The sequence below is a fragment of the Canis lupus genome, chromosome 37 (genome assembly GCF_003254725.2).
Source record: "Canis lupus dingo isolate Sandy chromosome 37, ASM325472v2, whole genome shotgun sequence".
Classification (NCBI taxonomy): Eukaryota; Metazoa; Chordata; class Mammalia; order Carnivora; family Canidae; genus Canis; species Canis lupus.
This window is the reverse complement of record NC_064279.1, coordinates 29,876,860-29,894,619: the sequence shown is the minus strand read 5'-3', so window position 1 is coordinate 29,894,619 and position 17,760 is coordinate 29,876,860. Positions and strand designations below refer to the sequence as shown.

The 17,760-nt window shown below is 42.4% G+C and overlaps 1 long non-coding RNA gene across 2 annotated transcripts; it reads left to right on the top strand.

The window, feature by feature from the left end:
• Positions 1-1,797: 1,797 nt before the first annotated feature.
• LOC112656711 (uncharacterized) lies at positions 1,798-7,568 on the top strand. 2 transcript variants are annotated; one of them, XR_003134608.3, is made up of 3 exons: positions 1,798-2,137; positions 5,032-5,260; positions 7,416-7,568. It is a non-coding gene; the product is annotated as an uncharacterized LOC112656711 (long non-coding RNA). The 2 variants fall into 2 exon arrangements; XR_003134607.3 differs by lacking the exon at positions 7,416-7,568 and adding an exon at positions 5,521-5,840.
• The last annotated feature ends 10,192 nt before the right edge of the window (positions 7,569-17,760 follow it).

Genomic DNA, 17,760 nt, shown 5'->3' with positions numbered 1-17,760 from the left:
GGATTTGAGGGATGGAAGGGAGGCAGGATAAAAATTAAAGAAAAGGTGAAGGGTGAGCACGGACTTTACTCTCACTAATGTTGCCTAGTGAGGAAGATCGATGATCCAAGCACTACAAAAGAAGCAGTAGCAGGTGGTGTGCCTGCAGCAAGTGGCAGGACCATCTCAGTTACTGCGTGTCTGTATGTGCAAGGGTTGGGCTGAGGGAGGACATCCAGAGGACATGGGACTATAGGGAATGTGGAATTAAGAGTCAGCATGAGACAGGGGCTGAGGAGGGGGAAGAGTGTCAGACAAGTCAAGGAGGCCATAACAAGCATGGTATATTCAAGAAACAAAAGCTTCATATATACTGGAAGTTGGGGTAAAGCAAGGCAGGGCAAGGGAGAAAGCGGGTGTAAGAATTGCTCAGGGTAATGTTATAGGATGAACATTGTGGCTTCGAAGTGGATGGGCAGAAGGTGAATGAAAACCTGAGAATCAGGTGGTGCCATGAGATACAAAAGCAGAATGTTTTGTTGAGGAAGGAGTGAACAGTAGAGCACCCAGTGCTGCCAAGAGATCGGGGAGGAGACAAATTGAAAGGCGACCTGAATTAAGTGATGAGGAGGTCATTAGTGAGCACAGAGTCCTTCAGTGAGCCAAGGGAGTAAATGCCAGAGTTCATGGTCTGGGGTGTAAGTGGAAGCAAGAAAGAAGAGACAGGACACTAGTCCTTCAAGAAGTCTGCCTACGAAGGGGGAGAACAGAGGTAGCATGAAAGGGGTGAGGATATAGGGTAAAGAAGGTATTTTTTTCTTAAATTTTTTTCTTATCTAGGGTTAACTAAACAGGCTGATAGAATCAGGTATTTTATTAGGGTTAAATTGACAGTAAAGGAGAGGTTGAAAGTAGAATAGAGAGAGGGCCTACTGGGAGGAGGACCCTGGAAGAGAAAGAAGGGACAGGACTCATAATAGAGATAAATGGATTTACTGCATTTAGGATGAGGAACAATTTTTTCCCCATCATCACAAGAAGGAAGAAAAAACAGCTTGGGTCAGATGTTTGTAGCGTTGATTTAGAAAATTCACAGAGCTCTTGTCTGATATCACCAATTGCCCTGTGATTTTCAGGGAGCGAGGGAAGATGTGAGTGTCGGGATGGAGCAACGTAGAAGCCTAAAATATCCCTTGCCCTCTGGGAAAACATAATGAGATGAACTGTCAAAAGGTATTAGGGTCCTAATTATCAAATTGTCATTAGTGAGCATCCCTCACATGTGCCAGCAGAACCTACTGGTCAGGCTGAAGAAAAGGTGGATGCTAGGGCTGCACTAAACATGATTGCTTACTTCACACTCACCACCCTTCTCCCTTCTCCCTTCCTGACAGCACCTTGTTTTTGTTTCGGTCACCACTCTCCTCAGATTAGACATGTTCCTCAAGGGACGCTGGCCCATCCGCCATCTAGGGAGGCTGGCCGTGATTCATCTCAGCCAACCGTAATGGTCTTCTTACCACTGACTGATTGGCACGAGGACCTGAGCGTATGATACGATTCCAGGCAATGAGGGGGATTCTACAGATGGGGAAATGTCTTCTTGCTTCTAAGAAGAGATAGAAGGAAGAAATGGTCTCTTTTCCAACTTGGGAGGCTGTCCTGTCTGTAGGTGACAGTGAACTAGTCCAAGGACAAGGTGACATATCACGATGTAGAGTTGAAAGATGGAACTTGGCCCTTGGCAACAAGGTGGAACTAGTGGTCTTCTTGTTACGTGGCGGAATCACCCCATTGCTTATGTCACTTTGAGTAGGTGCTTTGCTATATGAATCCAAAAGCACCCAACCTATATACTGGAAAGAGGATGGTCAAAAAGGCACTGGGGATATTGGTTAAATCCTGCTTGAGATGACTGACCCTCCAGTTTAAAACAGAGAAGGATGGAAATGGTGACAGGAGGGGGTGACTCATAGAGAAAGTGGAGGGCTCTCGGCCTGCAAATCACAAAGAAGGCAAAGAAATAATGTCTAGAGGAGCAGCCGAGGAAGAAAAAGGGAGAAACTAGAGAGAGGGGAAGAACTGGACTTACTCAGTCTTTGGGATTTTCCTAATGTTGTCATTTTTAGGATCTATTTGGCTTCCTTGTTCAGCAACTGTGAGTATCTCCAAAGGAATTAATATGGGCTCCTGTCAACAGAAGGGGGAGAGGCAAGAGTATCTTGGCATTTTTAAAAAATATGTTTGAGAAATAAAGATGAAAATGGTATATTTCAGAGAACATTTGTAGGAGATGCGCTTTTATTAGGGAGCTGCAAATTGTGTTTTTTTCCCACCCAGGCTCCATGCCAACCGGAGGAGACGGTAATTAGCAAGGCACACTGTTGTCTATTCTTGTGCATTTAATAACCCAAGCTTGATTCACAGAAGCTACAAAACAGAGTAGTTGCTGTGAAGCGGAATATTTTTGTGTGGGGCATTTACTTTTGATGGAGAAGCTGGTGTGCCGGCGCTCATGCGTTCACTGGCCGACCGTCCCCGCCTTCCCCATCCCTTTCACTGATGCCATTGTTGTAACAGGTGCTTCTTCTGAAAATAGTGCCCAATGTTTTATTCATAAGTTAGGTGAGGCTAGGAATGCTGAGTTCAGAGGGAAGCTGTGCTGTTTCTGACGCGATCCTGTAACTGCACCGTGTGACACAGAGCAGCCTTTTCTATCTTCCCACGGCTGTTTGGCTGCCTCCTTATAATTGGCACGTCTCACGCCCTGTTTCTTCCTCTGGGTTTCTCTGATTTGCAAGATGGATAAGTAGACCTGGTAATTTTCCATAGTCAGGAGCATTCAGAACACTCTTTTGGACAGACTTGGAATCTTTCTTAACATCGTGAAGACTTTTTGGTTTTCTTCTTCTTAAATCACCTTTCAATTTTTTATTCCAAGGATATTCATATCCCATGTGTCCTCAGAGCCCTCCTATTTAAGCTATCCGCCCAGTGACCTTGCCTGTCTGCTTAACCACCAAGAAATTCAGTAATTTAGCCATAAAGGGCCCAGAATGTACTCATGTTAAGCTACTCCTGTTGAACAAGTTTATAGTGAGTTCTTCTTCTTAGGAGTATGGCTACTTAGCAAGGGAATGTATGCAGATAGAAGAACCTGTGATCAAAAATTAGCAGGAATGAACAGGACTAAGAACCTCTACAGAAGGTGGTGAAGAAAATTTAAGAAATAGAAAAATAGGTAAAAACAAATTGTCTTTGTCTGCTTGGTCCGCCAAAACCAAATATCATAGACTGGGTGACTTAAACAACAGATACTTGTTTTCTCACAATTCTGGTCTGTGAAGTTCAAGTTCAAGGTATGAGTCAATTTGGTTCCTGATGAGAGCTTGTGTTTCCGGCTTGCAAATGGCTGCCTCTTGCTATGTCCTCACGTGGTCTTTCCTCAGTGTGTGCAGGAGGTGGGAGGAGGGACAGTGAGTTGTCTGGAATCTCTTACATGGACCCCATCCTATCCAAGTAGAGCTTCTACCTTTATGATCTTATTTAACTTGATACCATCCGTAAAAATTGACTCAAAATGAATTAAGGACTTGAACTCAAGATCTGGAACCTTGAAACTTTTAGAAAAGTATAGAGGGGATAATCTTGATACTGGTCTCAGTAATGATTTTTCTTGAATTGACACCAAAACCAAAGGCAGAGGTCAAAAATAGCAAAAATGAACCAGTGAGATGACATCAAACTAAAAACTGCGCAACAAAGTAAACCATGAACAAAAGGAAAAGGCAAACTATGGATTGGGAGAAAATATTCATGAAGCACACATATGATAAAGGATTATGATCCAAAATATACAAAGAAGTCAAATAACTCAATAGCAAAGAAACAAGTAACCTAGTTTAAAAATGGGCAATGGATCTGAATAGATATTTTCCCAAAGAAGACATACAGATGGCCAACAGTTCCATGAAAAGGTGCTCAACATCACTCACCACGGGGACAGGCAAATCAAAACCACAAGATACTGTCTCATACCAGGTAGGACATTTATTATGAAAAAGACAAGAAATAACAAAAGCTGGCAAGACTGTGGAGAATAGAAAACCCTCATACACTGCTGATCCGATTATTATGTTGTGTATCCTAAATACATCATAATTTTATTTGTCAATGATGCCTGGAAAAGCTGAACAAGGGTGGGGAGAGGGAGAAACAAAGAGATAGAGAGAAAGAGAACTCAAGACCAAAGAGAGACACTGATTTCCCAGACATGATATCAGCCTTGGAGAGGAGCCCAAAGGGCTGGGGCTTGGGATTTGCTGCCCACTGGGGAACAGAAGACAAGACTTGAAAGTAGTACCATGTCTAAATCTATCCATGAAAAAAGGACAGAAGATCTTGACCCATCAGACTGGCTAAGTGACAAGGATACAGGCTGTCCAGTACCGAATGGAAAGTCTGTGCCATAGGCGCAGCCTGATATTACTTCCCTCTTTGTTCAGGACCCCGAGCAGAGAAATTAGTGCAAAAACTGGTCTAAGTCATAGAATCCCTGGGTCCCCCCAACAGAGGTATGTGTTCCCCTGGCACCATTACCTGGGGAAGCCTCTCTTGAAATCTCATCCTCCAAAGACAACACTGGTTAATACGTTGTTAAAATACCCACGAGGGATTTTTCCACCTACACACTTTGGTTCTTACATAATTGCAATCCTAATATTCTGTGTAACAGAAAGCAATGCTTTTTGTTTTGTTTGTTTTGTTGTTTTTCCAAAGGAACACAAGTTGTTGAACATAATTGAGTTACTGCAGTTAATGTTTTCCCCACTCGCAACACTCCCTGGTGACCTGGGAAGTGTTCTGTTTCTCTGCCTCAAACATTTGGCTATGTCCTGGTCAACAAAAGGGGAAACGTAGAATTCAAAGCAAGAGAAGAATTGAGAGAAGGATAGAGAGAGAGGGAATGCACCCCACAGGAACCCCAAGTGATGCCGTCGTTCCCCACGTGGGTTCGTGTTTGTTACCACCACCCCCCCCCCATTCATGCAGGTGGATCTTGCAGCCACGGGCCTTCTCATCCCCGCAACACCCTCCACATCTGCGCCTCTGGCTTCGCTGCTTCGTGTCTAATTGGACCAGAAGATGGATGATTCCTCCGGAGTGTCTCATGGGAATCTGTCGAAGAGCTTGTACACCTGGACATTATTGGGATGAGCTCGGTGTCACCTCTCCTGCTCTGCCTGCTCGGAAGGTGGCCTGGAGGCCGAATGGCTCAGAGGTAGTTTTGGTTTCTTTTCCGAAATGTGAGCTGCTCCTCCTCCGGTGGGGCACAGCCTTTCCCTGGGCAGAGGGGACAACTCTGTCCCACCCCAAGACTGAACTCTGCGGCCCCTGCTGGATGTGGGTGGGCGACGGGAGGCCAGCCGGTCCTTACCTCCCTCCCTCCCTCTCCCTCTAGTCTCTCTCTCTCCCTCCCTCCCTCCCTTCCTCTCTGTCTCTCTCTCTGTGTTTGTCTCTGTGTCTGTCTCTGTCTCTCAGGTTCTAATTCAGGGCAGGCCCAGGAGCCAAGCAGGATCTACTTTTTAAATGATGAAGCTGGTCAAGAATTCCAGAGAGCCCCCTTCTGCCTTAAAAAAAGGCCAGGGTCGGGGCGCGGGCTCTGCCCGTGTTCCCGCCTGTGGTGGCCCGTCCCCCCAGGCCTGTCCTTCTCCTCCATAACCCAGACGGGGGATCCCGTCCGTCCTCTCTACATCTCGGCCCGTGGTCCCAGCGGGAGCCCAGACGTGGCATTTCTGGGCTGACCCCCCTGCAGGGCCCAGCTTGGCCCCAAGTCCCACACGTGATGGTTTGGCCCGACCGCTGGCTCCACAAAGGTCTTACCTGGGTGGCCTCTGCGGTGTGGGTGTGTGCGGGGGGCGTGGAGGGGTGGGGTGTGGGGGGGTGGCCCTCCTCACACCACCCTCGACCCTCGGTGCAAACACAGCCAGGCGCTGCAACCCCTGAAGGGAGCTCGTCCAGGACTAAGGCCTGCTTTTAGGCAGATCCGCATCCCCTGCCTCGGCACTGTCTTTCGAAGGGCTCCCCGAGAGGGGTCAGAGCTTCAGAACACTTTTCTCCACTCTGTCTAGACACTTTTCTACCTCTAGACCTTCCTTCCCTCTTCCCAGCTCCCGAGTCCAAAAAAGATAACTATACAGCTTTTGTGTTGGGGCCTCCTCTCCCCCCACCGCTCCCCCCACCAATCTGTGCTGTCGGTCCCTGGCCTGTGGCTATTTCCCCAAAGAAAAATATAAGCCCGCACCCTTTCCCGTGTGGCCTCTTGTTCATAGTCACAGAAAGTGGATCAAGTCCTTTTTTCTCTTTTCCTCCTCTTCCAGTTCTCTTTATTTTTTAAAATTCTATTTTATTTAAATTCAATTAATTAATATATCCTGTATCATTAGTATCAGAGGCAGAGGTCAGTGTTATATCATCAGTCTGATATAACACCTCGAGCTCATCCCACCACGTGCCCTCCTTCATGCCCGTCACCCAGTGACCCCGTCTCCCCACCCCTGTCCCCTCCAGTGTCCCTCAGTCTGTTTCCTATGGCCAAGAGTCTCTTAGGGTTTGTCTCCATCTCTGATTCCATCTTATTTTATTTTTCCCTCTCTTCCTCTATGATCCTTTGTTTTGTTTCTTAAATTTCAGATATGAATGCAAGTCTTAATTATTACTTTCAGTTTGGCTTATTTTAAGATCTCTATTAACTGGGACACCCAGAGCATGCAGTAATCTGTTTACTAGACTTGAATTTACTACAAAAATCTTTCTCAAGTTCATGTGGATAAAAGTGTGTGCCTGCTTTTCTGCCTTAGTTTTAAAACAGTGTAATCATTCAAATTAAATCTTTCCTTGATGATTCAGAGCTTTATCTCAAAGTAATCATTTTTTTTTCATTGAACAACTGTATAAATGTAGGTGTAGAAAACCAAGATGAATAAATACGAACTACTAGAAGAGATTCTCTGAAATCTATTTTAAAGAAATCTGTAATAACACTTTTAGCAGTTACTTTTCTTTAAAAATAGCATTTCAGAAACAAAAGTATTCCAAGTCATGTGTCTTTAGATGACATGAGGTATAAAAATGAAAAAAAGAAAATTCCCCAAACGGAGCTGGGTGTGAGGTCTGGGTGTGAAGCATCATTTTTAAAATTTTCTTTTCTTCCCATCCCTTCCCTTTCTCTTCCCTCCTCACCCCTCTCCTCCCTTCTTCACTCCCCTTCTTTCTTAAATGTACAGATACATTTTAACTTCTTACTTGCATATTTTGGTGAGCCTATTTTCACAAAGCTACAACTTTTAGTTTATTTCTAGTGTATTTTTCTTTCTTGCTAATTATTGTTTTTCTTTTTTACTGGTCACTGTCCATCTCCTTTGGACCTATGCAAGGCTGGTCCAGTTCAAATGCAGAAAGTGTCCTGTCTTCTCTTGGATGGCTCCCTTATTGTTTTATAGTCAGGAAATTTCCTTGGGGGGTTGCCTGTGGAGCACCTGACTTTCAAAGAAAGAACAAGATTTAAGAAGTTGACAGATGTTTTCATTGTCAAGGGGAAACTCTGACTCCATTAATATTAATAGATTCCATAGTGATTGATAAAGTTCATGGAAAGTTTATTCTTTTACCTTTGAATCTTTTGCATTTCTTAAAACAAAGAAACCAATTTTTTTGTTGTTGTTAAATACACACTTTTATAAAAGGTGAAATAACATTGATAAAAGAAAGATCGGTAAGAAGAGCGGTTAAGGTGTGACAGTTTTGAGAAACAAAAAATGCAGCGAAAGATCAACAGCTGAGCATCACAGGTTTCGACTGCAGTAGCTGGGCCGCCCCACTGGATTCATCTTCAAGAGTCTCTTGCTTTATCTTCTCGTTTTATTGCAGGGATTTCCTCTGAGACCATGGAGGCTCTCTCCAGAGTTCTCTTAGACCACCTCAGCTGAAAAGTGCCGGCTCCTAATGCAGCCCCCTGAACAATTTTGTTTGGCCACCTCTCTGAAAAGTAACTAGTTACATTTAGATGCCATTCGGTGGGAGAGGCCACTGATGGTTGACAGTGGTTTTCAGAATTCCTTTACCTGTTCGAAGGGAACATTTGGGTTTGCAACTCCTGTTTCTTAGTATGGGATAAGCTATTAATGGAACATCTAAAATATGGGACATATGGGATTTTAGAGGTAGGAGAGACTGGTGAGTTAGGATATGTGAGGCAATCAAAGAAAGAGAAATGAGGCACAGACGGATTAAGCAAATGAATACCAGCACTATTTAGGAACTTGTTTTTCAGCAGAAATAAACTCCTTGCCCCAGGCCATGTCCATGTCCAGGACATGTGTGTCTAGTCATCACTCAAGTGTCGGTGTCCCGGAGCTCATGCAGTGCATAACCACGGTGCAGGGCGTGGATGCTTGTACCAGGCCTGGCTGGTTAAAACACAGGCCTGTTGCTTACTACATGTGTTAAGTTTCCTGATCTGACAAGTGGAATTAATAGCTCTATCGGGCTGCCCCGTAAGCTTTCTGCAAGGACAGAGTGAACAGTTTAAATGTTTCTGGCACTCAGTAAGCACTAAGTGTTGACTACGCATCGTTCCTTCAATCATATTTCGAGCATTAAAAGAATGTTGTTCTATGTTCTAGGCCCTGTGGTAAGTACTGAATATTCAGCTGTGAGCAAGACTCCGTGCCATTCTTCGGGAAGCTAACAAATCTGCTAGGGTGGGTGCCCTGAAGCTACTGATGCTCAATGCAAAGGCTAGCTTTTAGCATGGGAGTGGGAGCCTCATCTTCCTAGCAGGCTCTGTTTCTTAAAACAAAACAAAACAAAACATGGTATTTTGATAGTGATTGCATTAAATATGCAAATTGCCCTGGGTAGCACTGATATTTTCACAATGTTAATTCTTCCAATCCATGAGCATGGAATATCTCTCTGTGTCTTCCTCAATTTCTTTCACAAGTGTTCTGTAGTTTTTAGGGTATAGATCCTTACCTGTTTGGTTAGGTTTATTCCTAGGTATTTTACGCTTTTGGATGCAATTGTAAATGGGATTGACTCCTTAATTTCTCTTTCTTCAGTCTCATTGTTAGTGTATAGAAATGCCACTGATTTCTAGGCATTGATTTTGTATCCTGCCACTGCTACCAAATTGCTGTATGAGTTCTAGCAATCTTAGGGTGGAGTCTTTTGGGTTTTCTATGTATAGTATCATGTCATCTGTGAAGAGGGAGAGTTTGACTTCTTCTTTGCCAATTTGAATGCCCTTTATTTCTTTTTGTTGCCTGATTGCTGAGGCTAGGACTTCTAATACTATGGTGAATTGCAGTGGCGAGAGTGGACATCCCTGTCTCGTTCCTGATCTTAGGGGAAAGGCTCCCAGTGTTTCCCCATTGACAATGATATTTGCTGTGGGCTTTTTGTAGATGGCTTTTAAGATGCTGAGGAATGTTCCCTCTATCCCTACACTCTGAAGAGTTTTGATCAGGAATGGATGCTGTATTTTGTCAAATGCTTTCTCTGCATCTATTGAGAGTATCATATGGTTCTTGTTTTTTCTCTTGCTGATATGATCTATCACATTGATTGTGTTACAAGTGTTGAACCAGCCTTGCATCCCGGGGATAAATCCCACTTGGTCATGGTGAATAATCTTCTTAATGTACTGTTGGATCCTATCGGCTAGTATCTTGTTGAGAATTTCTGCATCTGTATTCTTCAGGGATATTGGTCTATAATTCTCCTTTTTGGCGGGGTCTTTGTCTGGTTTTGGAATTAAGGTGATGCTGGCCTCATAAATTGAGTTTGGAAATACTCCATCTCTTTCTATCTTTCAGAACAGTTTTGGTAGAATAGGTATTGTTTCTCCTTTAAACATTTGATAGAATTCCCCTGGGAAGCCATCTGGCCCTGGACTTCTGTGTCTTGGAAAGTTTTTGATGACTGCTTCAATTTCCTCCCTGGTTATTGGCCTGTTCAGGTTTTCTATGTCTTCCTCTTCAGTTTTGGTAGTCTGTGGTTTTCCAGGAACGCGTCCATTTCTTCTATATTGCCTAATTTATTGGCATATAGCTGCTCATAATATGCTTTTAAAATTGTTTGTATTTCCTCGGTATTGGTGGTGATCTCTCCTTTTTCATTCATGATTTTACTAATTAGAGTCTTTCTCTTTTGTTTTTAATAAGGCTGGCTAATGGTTTATCTATCTTATTAATTCTTTCAAAGAACCAGCTCCTGGTTTTGTTGATCTGTTCTACAGTTCTTCTGGTCTCTATTTCATTGAGTTCTGCTTGAATCTTTATTAACTTTCTTCTGCTGCTTGGTGTAGGTTTTATTTGCTGTTCTTTCTCCAGTTCCTTTAGGTGCAAGGGACTTTCTTCAGAGAATTGGAACAAATAATCTTAAGATTTGTGTGGAATTAGAAAAGACCCTGAATAGCCAGGGGAATATTGAAAAAGAAAAACAGAGCCGGGGGCATCACAATGCCAGATTTCAGGTTGTACTACAAAGCTGTGATCATCAAGACAGTGTGGTACTGGCATAAAAATAGGCACATAGATCAATGGAACAGACTAGAGAATCCAGAAGTGGACCCTCAACTTTATGGTCAACTAATATTCGACAAAGCAGGAAAGACTATCCACTTGAAAAAAGACAGTCTCTTCAATAAATGGTGCTGGGAAAATTGGACATCCACATGCAGAAGAATGAAACTAGACCATTCTCTTGCACCAGACACAAAGAGAAACTTAAAATGGATGAAAGATCTCAATGTGAGACAAGAATCCATCAAAATCTTAGAGGAGAACACAGGCAACACCCTTTTTGAACTCGGCCACAGCGACTTCTTGCAAGATACATCCATGAAGGCAAGGGAAACAAAAGCAAAAATGAATTATTGGGATTTCATCAAGATAAAAAGCTCTGCACAGCAAAAGAAACAGTCAACAAAACTACAAGACAACCTACAGAATGGGAGAAGATATTTGCAAATGACACATCAGATAAAGGGCTAGTTTCCAAGATCTTTAAAGAACTTATTAAACTCAACAGCAAAGAAACTAACAATCCAATCATGAAATGGGCAAAAGACACGAACAGAAATCTCACAGAGGAAGACACAGACATGGCCAACACACACATGAGAAAATGCCTCGCATCACTGACCATCAGGGAAATACAAATCAAAACCACCATGAGATCCCGCCTCACACCAGTGAGAATGGGGAAAATTAACAAGGCAGGAAACCACAAATGTTGGAGAGGATGCGGAGAAAAGGGAACCCTCCTGCACTGTTGGTGGGAATGTGAACTGGTGCAGCCACTCTGGAGAACTGTGTGGAGGTTCCTCAAAGAGTTAAAAATAGCCCTGCCCTACAACCCAGCAATTGCACTGTTGGGGATTTACCCCAAAGATGCAGATGCAGTGAAACGCCGGGACACCTGCACCCCGATGTTTCTAGCAGCAATGTCCACAATAGCCAAACTGTGGGAGGAGCCTCGGGGTCCATCGACAGATGATGGATAAAGAAGCTGTGGTCTATGTATACACTGGAATATTCCTCAGCCATTAGAAACGACAAATACCCACCATTTGCTTCAACGTGGATGGAACTGGAGGGTATGATGCTGAGTGAAGTAAGTCAATCGGAGAAGGACAAACATTATATGGTCTCATTCATTTGGGGAATATAAAAAATAGTGAAAGGGAATAAAGGGAGAAAGGAGAGAAAATGAGTGGGAAATATCAGTGAGGGAGACAGAACATGAGAGACACCTAACTCTGGGAAACAAACAAGAGGTAGTGGAAAGGGAGGTGGGCGGGGGGATGGGGTGGCACTGAGGGGGGCACTTGACGGGATGAGCACTGGGTGTTCTGCTATATGTTGGCAAATTGAACTCCAATAATAAAATATACAAAAACAAAACAAAACAAAAAACCACAAAAGTATAAAGAAAAGAGTTACACTGGCAAACATGTTTGTTTTAGTAATGAAATGCATTTTTCTGTGGGTCTGAGAGGATTTTTTGATAAAATCTCCTGACAACTCAGTGCACATACTGAGTTGATAAACCTCCTATTTCTAAGCACATGGCCTACTTCGTTTCTGGAAATGTGAAGGACAGTGAGTGCCTGGTATTTTTCTTTTTTTAAAGATATATCCCTTTTTTGTGCAAAGCTGAAATGCATTTAATTCCTGGTTGTCATATGCAGTTAGGAAATGTGGGACGGAACAGAGATAGTGCTTATTAGGAGCTTACAGCCTGAGGTCCTTGTTACTTCGTTTAGCAGACTGTAGGCTCCCCCACCCCACTGCAATGCTGCGCACAACAGGTCCCATGACTCCAGACAGGCCAATCAGGGCTAATGGGACTCAATTCTGGGAATCGTTTGTGTTATGGGAGAAGCCCTGGGTCTGTAGGGCTGAAAGGTGGAACCTCATATGAACCCTGGATGAACACTTGAAATCTTGGAACTGTTTCATTATGTGAGTCAACATATTCCGTCGGTAAGCTTATTAGGCTTGGGTTTGGTGTTTTTGTAACCAACTTTGGCGGACTCTCTGAACTTGATAGGTTTAAACAAATGCTTTAAAAGTAAACATCTAGTGGCTCAAATATAGAAATCCGTTCATTTGCCAACAGTCGGACGCAAACAGCTGGACAGACTCTGTCTGGTCCAGAGAATAATTTGAATCATTGGCTTAGACTTGAGTTAAGGAGAATAAATAATACTATTTCCCTTATTAGGCCTGTGGTACCAAAAACTCAAGTAGTCCTGAAGGTGCAGCAAGAAATTTAGCTTGGAAGTATATAATGTGGCACTGTAAAATATTCCTTCATGGAAGCAGCATGCCGGGGTAATTATGGGCCAGCACAGTGGAGTCTGGACACACAGTGCCTGGGTGGGGCATCTTGTTCTGCCACTTAGCAGTTCTGAGACCTTGGCCAAATTATTTCACTGTCTTGGGCCTCAGTCTCTGTATCTGTACAGCAGGGATCTAATAGCACCCACTGATAAGAGTTTTTATAAACCACATTTGTAAAATGCCTACTAGATGCCATATTCTTCTAAAAATTACAAATATATATGGCAATGAACTAGACTGTAAGTGCCAACACATCTTTTCCCCAACCTGAACCTATCTGGCCTGAGGAGGAACATAAAGCGTGAGCCCACAGTTCCATGCTACTCTGACTCTTCTTCAGATCACCTGGGCTGTTAAAACCATAGTTTGAGGGACGACTGCATGGCTCAGCGGTTGAGCATCCCCCTTTGGCTCAGGTCGTGACCCCGGGGGTTCTGGGATCGAGTCCCACATCGGGCTTCCTGCAGGGAGTCTGCTTCTCCCTCTGCCTGTGTCTCTGCCTCTCTCTGTGTCTCTTATGAATAAATAAAATCTTAAAAAAAAAAGAAGAAAAAGAATACCATAGTTTGGGTTCCGATGAGGAAAAAAGATGGATTCAAGAGCCTGGCCAACTCACACCACCACATTTCTGGTATCATAAACATATTTTTTTGCAAGGCTTGTTTGCTGGTTGGTTACTAAGACACAGTGAAAGAACCACAGTTGAGACCAGTGGTCATTTTTACCTGATCCAGTCTTGGTGACCTGACGGGGCTCAAAAGTAATAGAGTCAAGTTTCAAAAAATGTTTGAAAAGACTATTTTAATAAGCTCCTTAAAAGATTTTTTCTTGGGGTTTTGCTTCGAGTGACTTGGGGAATAATAGATGTTTTCATTGCCATATGCACATTTTCAACATGTTTTGACATTTTGATTCATTCAAAGAACGGAGAACCCATCTGGCATTTATAGTTAGGCTCTCTTATCTTTCTCTTTACATGTGTCATTTTCTTTTGTGGGTGTCAAATCCCATGTTGTTTTAGCCATTGAAAGAGAACAAAGCATTGGTGACCATGAAAAGCAGCCTGAAGCTATTTTCAACAGTATATTTTATTACTGGATTATAATCAAGGTAAACAATATGCAACAGGTACAATAGTATTAAAAAACATCTCAGAAGATCAGTTTCTTTTTGGTGCAACATACTGATTTAAACTCTTTTAATGAAGTGCAAAAAATAAACAAATGTGTTTGCAGTTGGGTTTTTGTATTAGACTCTTAACATCCATATTTATATTTAAAGAGCTATCAGTTTATAAACTGAGAAACTGTCAAGTAAAATGGAAATAGATAGTATGCTTTTATTTTTAATGCATGGTTTCAGATATGGGGTCAAGATATTCTCATAGTTGAAGTGACTAAGGTTATTTTTTTATGGTTATTTAGATTGGTTCTCCAAGTCTTCATTTTATACTCCTTCTATTTACAGAAGTTATAAAGCTGAAAATATGCCACTACCCTGCCTCTCTCGCAGCTAGGGTCCTGAATGCAGAATGGATTCAGTCATTTGATGGACTTCTGTGAGGTTGGACAGGCAGGAGGACGGAGCATGTCATCTTTCAGCAGAGTGTCCGGGGGCAGTTTTATCTAACAGGAATACATTTTAGCAATGGCAGGATTCCCCATCTCATCCTGGTCACTGGCTTTGAAATTAGCAGCTGTGGCGATGGAACTACTGACCATTGCATCACATTTACAGTGATAGAAACTTAGACCCAAACCTCTCCAGTCTTTTTTTTTTTTAAAGATTTAATTTATTTATTTATGAGGGAAAACTCTCCAGTCTTTAAAAAAAATTCTTTTAAGATTTAATTGTTTATTTGTGAAAGAAAGTGTGTGTGGGAGAGTGGAAGGAGGGGCAGAGGGAGAGAATCCTCAAGCAGACTCCCCACTGAGCTCGGAGCCCGAGGCTATGAGGCTTCATCTGAGGACCCTGAGATCATGACCTGAGCCAAAACCAAGAGTTGGACACTCAACTGACTGAGCCTCCCTGGTGCCTCTAAACTGTTTTTTTTTTAAAGCACTTAATCTTTTTAAGTAGGTAATTTCTGTCTTTTGCACTGAATCTTGACTTGATAACAAACATCAAGTCATGTCCGTAACCTGTGCACAATTCAATGCAATATCCTTAATTTGTCCTTTGTATACAGGACGAATTACATGAACGTCACCTGCCAAGCCATTCAAAATGCCGTGAAGAATGTGTAGAGCCCCTGCCTGTGTAATTCGTTGAGAGTGCCCTCCTGTGTATTTGGAACTGATAGCACTTAGACCCTTTATCTTGATTTCATTCACTCCACAAATTACTTACTAAATTCTTAGTCTTTGTCAGATAATTGTTTTAGTGGTTGGAAATGCAGTGGTAAACGAGGTAATAGACGTTGACCATGTACCGTTCACAATCTCATGAGAAGGCCCAGTGAGCAAGTAATTACAATAATAGCTAGCCGGTGTAACAGTCACCCCCAGGAGATTCTGATGCAGGTGGTCCACATACCAAACTTTAAAAATATATAATAACTAGGCTCGGGTAAGAGGGCACATAGAAGCAGAGGGCACTACATGGCCTCCTCTGCACTGAGCTATGGGATTGTGAAAGGGTACATGGCTGGGATATTGTTGGAGATAAGGGCTTTCTTTGATGATCATTTCCAAGCATCTGCTTTCAAAATGCTCTCCCCACAGTCCCTGTGGTGCAAATTCCATTGTTTTTGTCGTTGTTGCTGTTTTAAGCAGCCATTTTCTTCTTTGATGGCAAAATGTCACTTTTAATTTGAAGAATAGATAAAATGTTTTGGTTTTGAAAATTCGTATTTGCTAACAGAAACCAGCATTCAATCTGACCAAAATGGAATTTTACAGTTGATTCTCCTATCAACTATTAGTGAAGTGTAATGTATTATTTTATTTTCTTTTTTTTTTAAGTTTTTATCTTAATTCCAGTTAGGTAACATATAGTGTGATATTAGTTTCAGGTACACTGTATGATAACTCAACAATTCCATACATCATAATATATTATTTTAAATAAAAATGTGTAAATAGAGGTTCTAATCTTTTCCTCCAAGTGCTAATTGATTGTCTCATACACAGTTTTGGATATGTCCAGCTATCTTTGGAAACCCAGGCCTCAGAAGACAATCTCTGCTGGCCCACTACTTTATCTTTTATATAGTAATGTATGGCTTTTATCCCAATAGAATATCCCCTTCTTAATAATCTTAATTTCTCACCCCCAAGAACCACTGTTACCTCCGCATTTATTCATTTAACAAATATCTATTAAGACCCAACCAACTCTATGCCAGGAATAATTCTAGGTTCTGAAGATACGTGAGTGAACAAAAGTAAATTGCCACCTTCCCAGAGCTTGCATTCTAGTGCATGTGGAGGGGAAAACAGACCATAAATATGTAAACAAGCAAATATGTAATATGTCAGATGAGTGTAGGTAACTGCAGGGTAAACTGAGCAGGATAAAGGGAAAGGGAGTGCTAAGTGCAATGATGTGCTACAGTCACATGCATGGGCTCTTAAGACACGTGTCTTCCCAAGTCAGTGTTCAGTGGTATCAGGTTGGTAACTGGTATTGTCCATGCGGGAGGCGGTGGGGGGGGGGGCGGTATGTACAGCACAGAAATGAACAAATACTAGGAACCAAGACTTCTTCTTCTTTTTTTTTTCAGAGAGCCAATAGTTAAATATGTACCAGCACATTACTGGGTGAGAGTGAGGGGTTCTCTTAGTCTATAGAGTGATTGGAGAAGGCCTCACTGGGTAGAGGAGTGAAGAGAGTGAGTCATATGGTCATCGGAGGTCAAGATGAACAGCATCTTGGAGGAGATAACAATAAAGATTGTGTGTCAAAGACCTTTGACACATAATGGGAGTAAGCAAGCAAGCCAATAGAACTGGACAGTGTGAGATGGAGGCCAGCAGTAGGAGTGTAAATAGGCCAGATACGGAGGGGCAGGGTGGTGTGGAGTCTTGCAGGTTGAGATAAGGAGTGTGAAGCATCATAGCAACAGCTGGCTAATGCTAAGTAGCAAAATCTGCTTTTAGAAGGACTTATGCCCTCTGGTTTGTAGCAGTCCCCCTACTCATAGCTCTTTCTTTCTTTCTTTTAAACATTTTATTTATTCATGGGGGACCCACAGAGAGAGAGGCAGAGACACAGGCAGAGGCAGAAGCAGGCTCCATGTAGGGAGCCCGAAGTGGGACTTGATCCCGGGTCTCCAGGATCAGGCTCTGGGCTGGAGGCAGCATTAAACCGCCGAGCCATGTGGGTTGCCTGTCATAGCTGTTTCAACAATCTCATCTGCTTCCCTAATGCAAGCTTTCTACCTGGCCTCTCTAGGTATACGGATTTCTCACCCTATTTAACAGCATCTCCTTCTCTATATATTATAGCATATATTTTACATCGCCTTGTTTTGTAATTTAATTTAAATTAATTTAATTATTTAATTTAATTTAATTTAATTTAATTTAATTATTAATTTAATTTAATTTTTTGAGTAGGCTCCACGCCCAGCCTGGAGCCCCACGCAGCAGCTTGAATTCACAACCATGAGATCGGGAGTTGGATGCTCAATCAACCCTGCCACCCAGGGTTTTTTAAATTCATGCAAAGATTTCCTTAACTGAACTGAAAAAAAAAAAAAAAAAAAAACTTCATTTGTCCTTCTTAGCAACTGAAACAATGTCTTTCATGTAATAGGTGCTTAAGACGTGTGTTGAAATCCTTGTTTCCCCCAACATTCTGAACCTAGACCTATGATTCAGGTTTCTTTAGCATTTATAGTATAGACATTTTTAGCTTATTAGAGTCC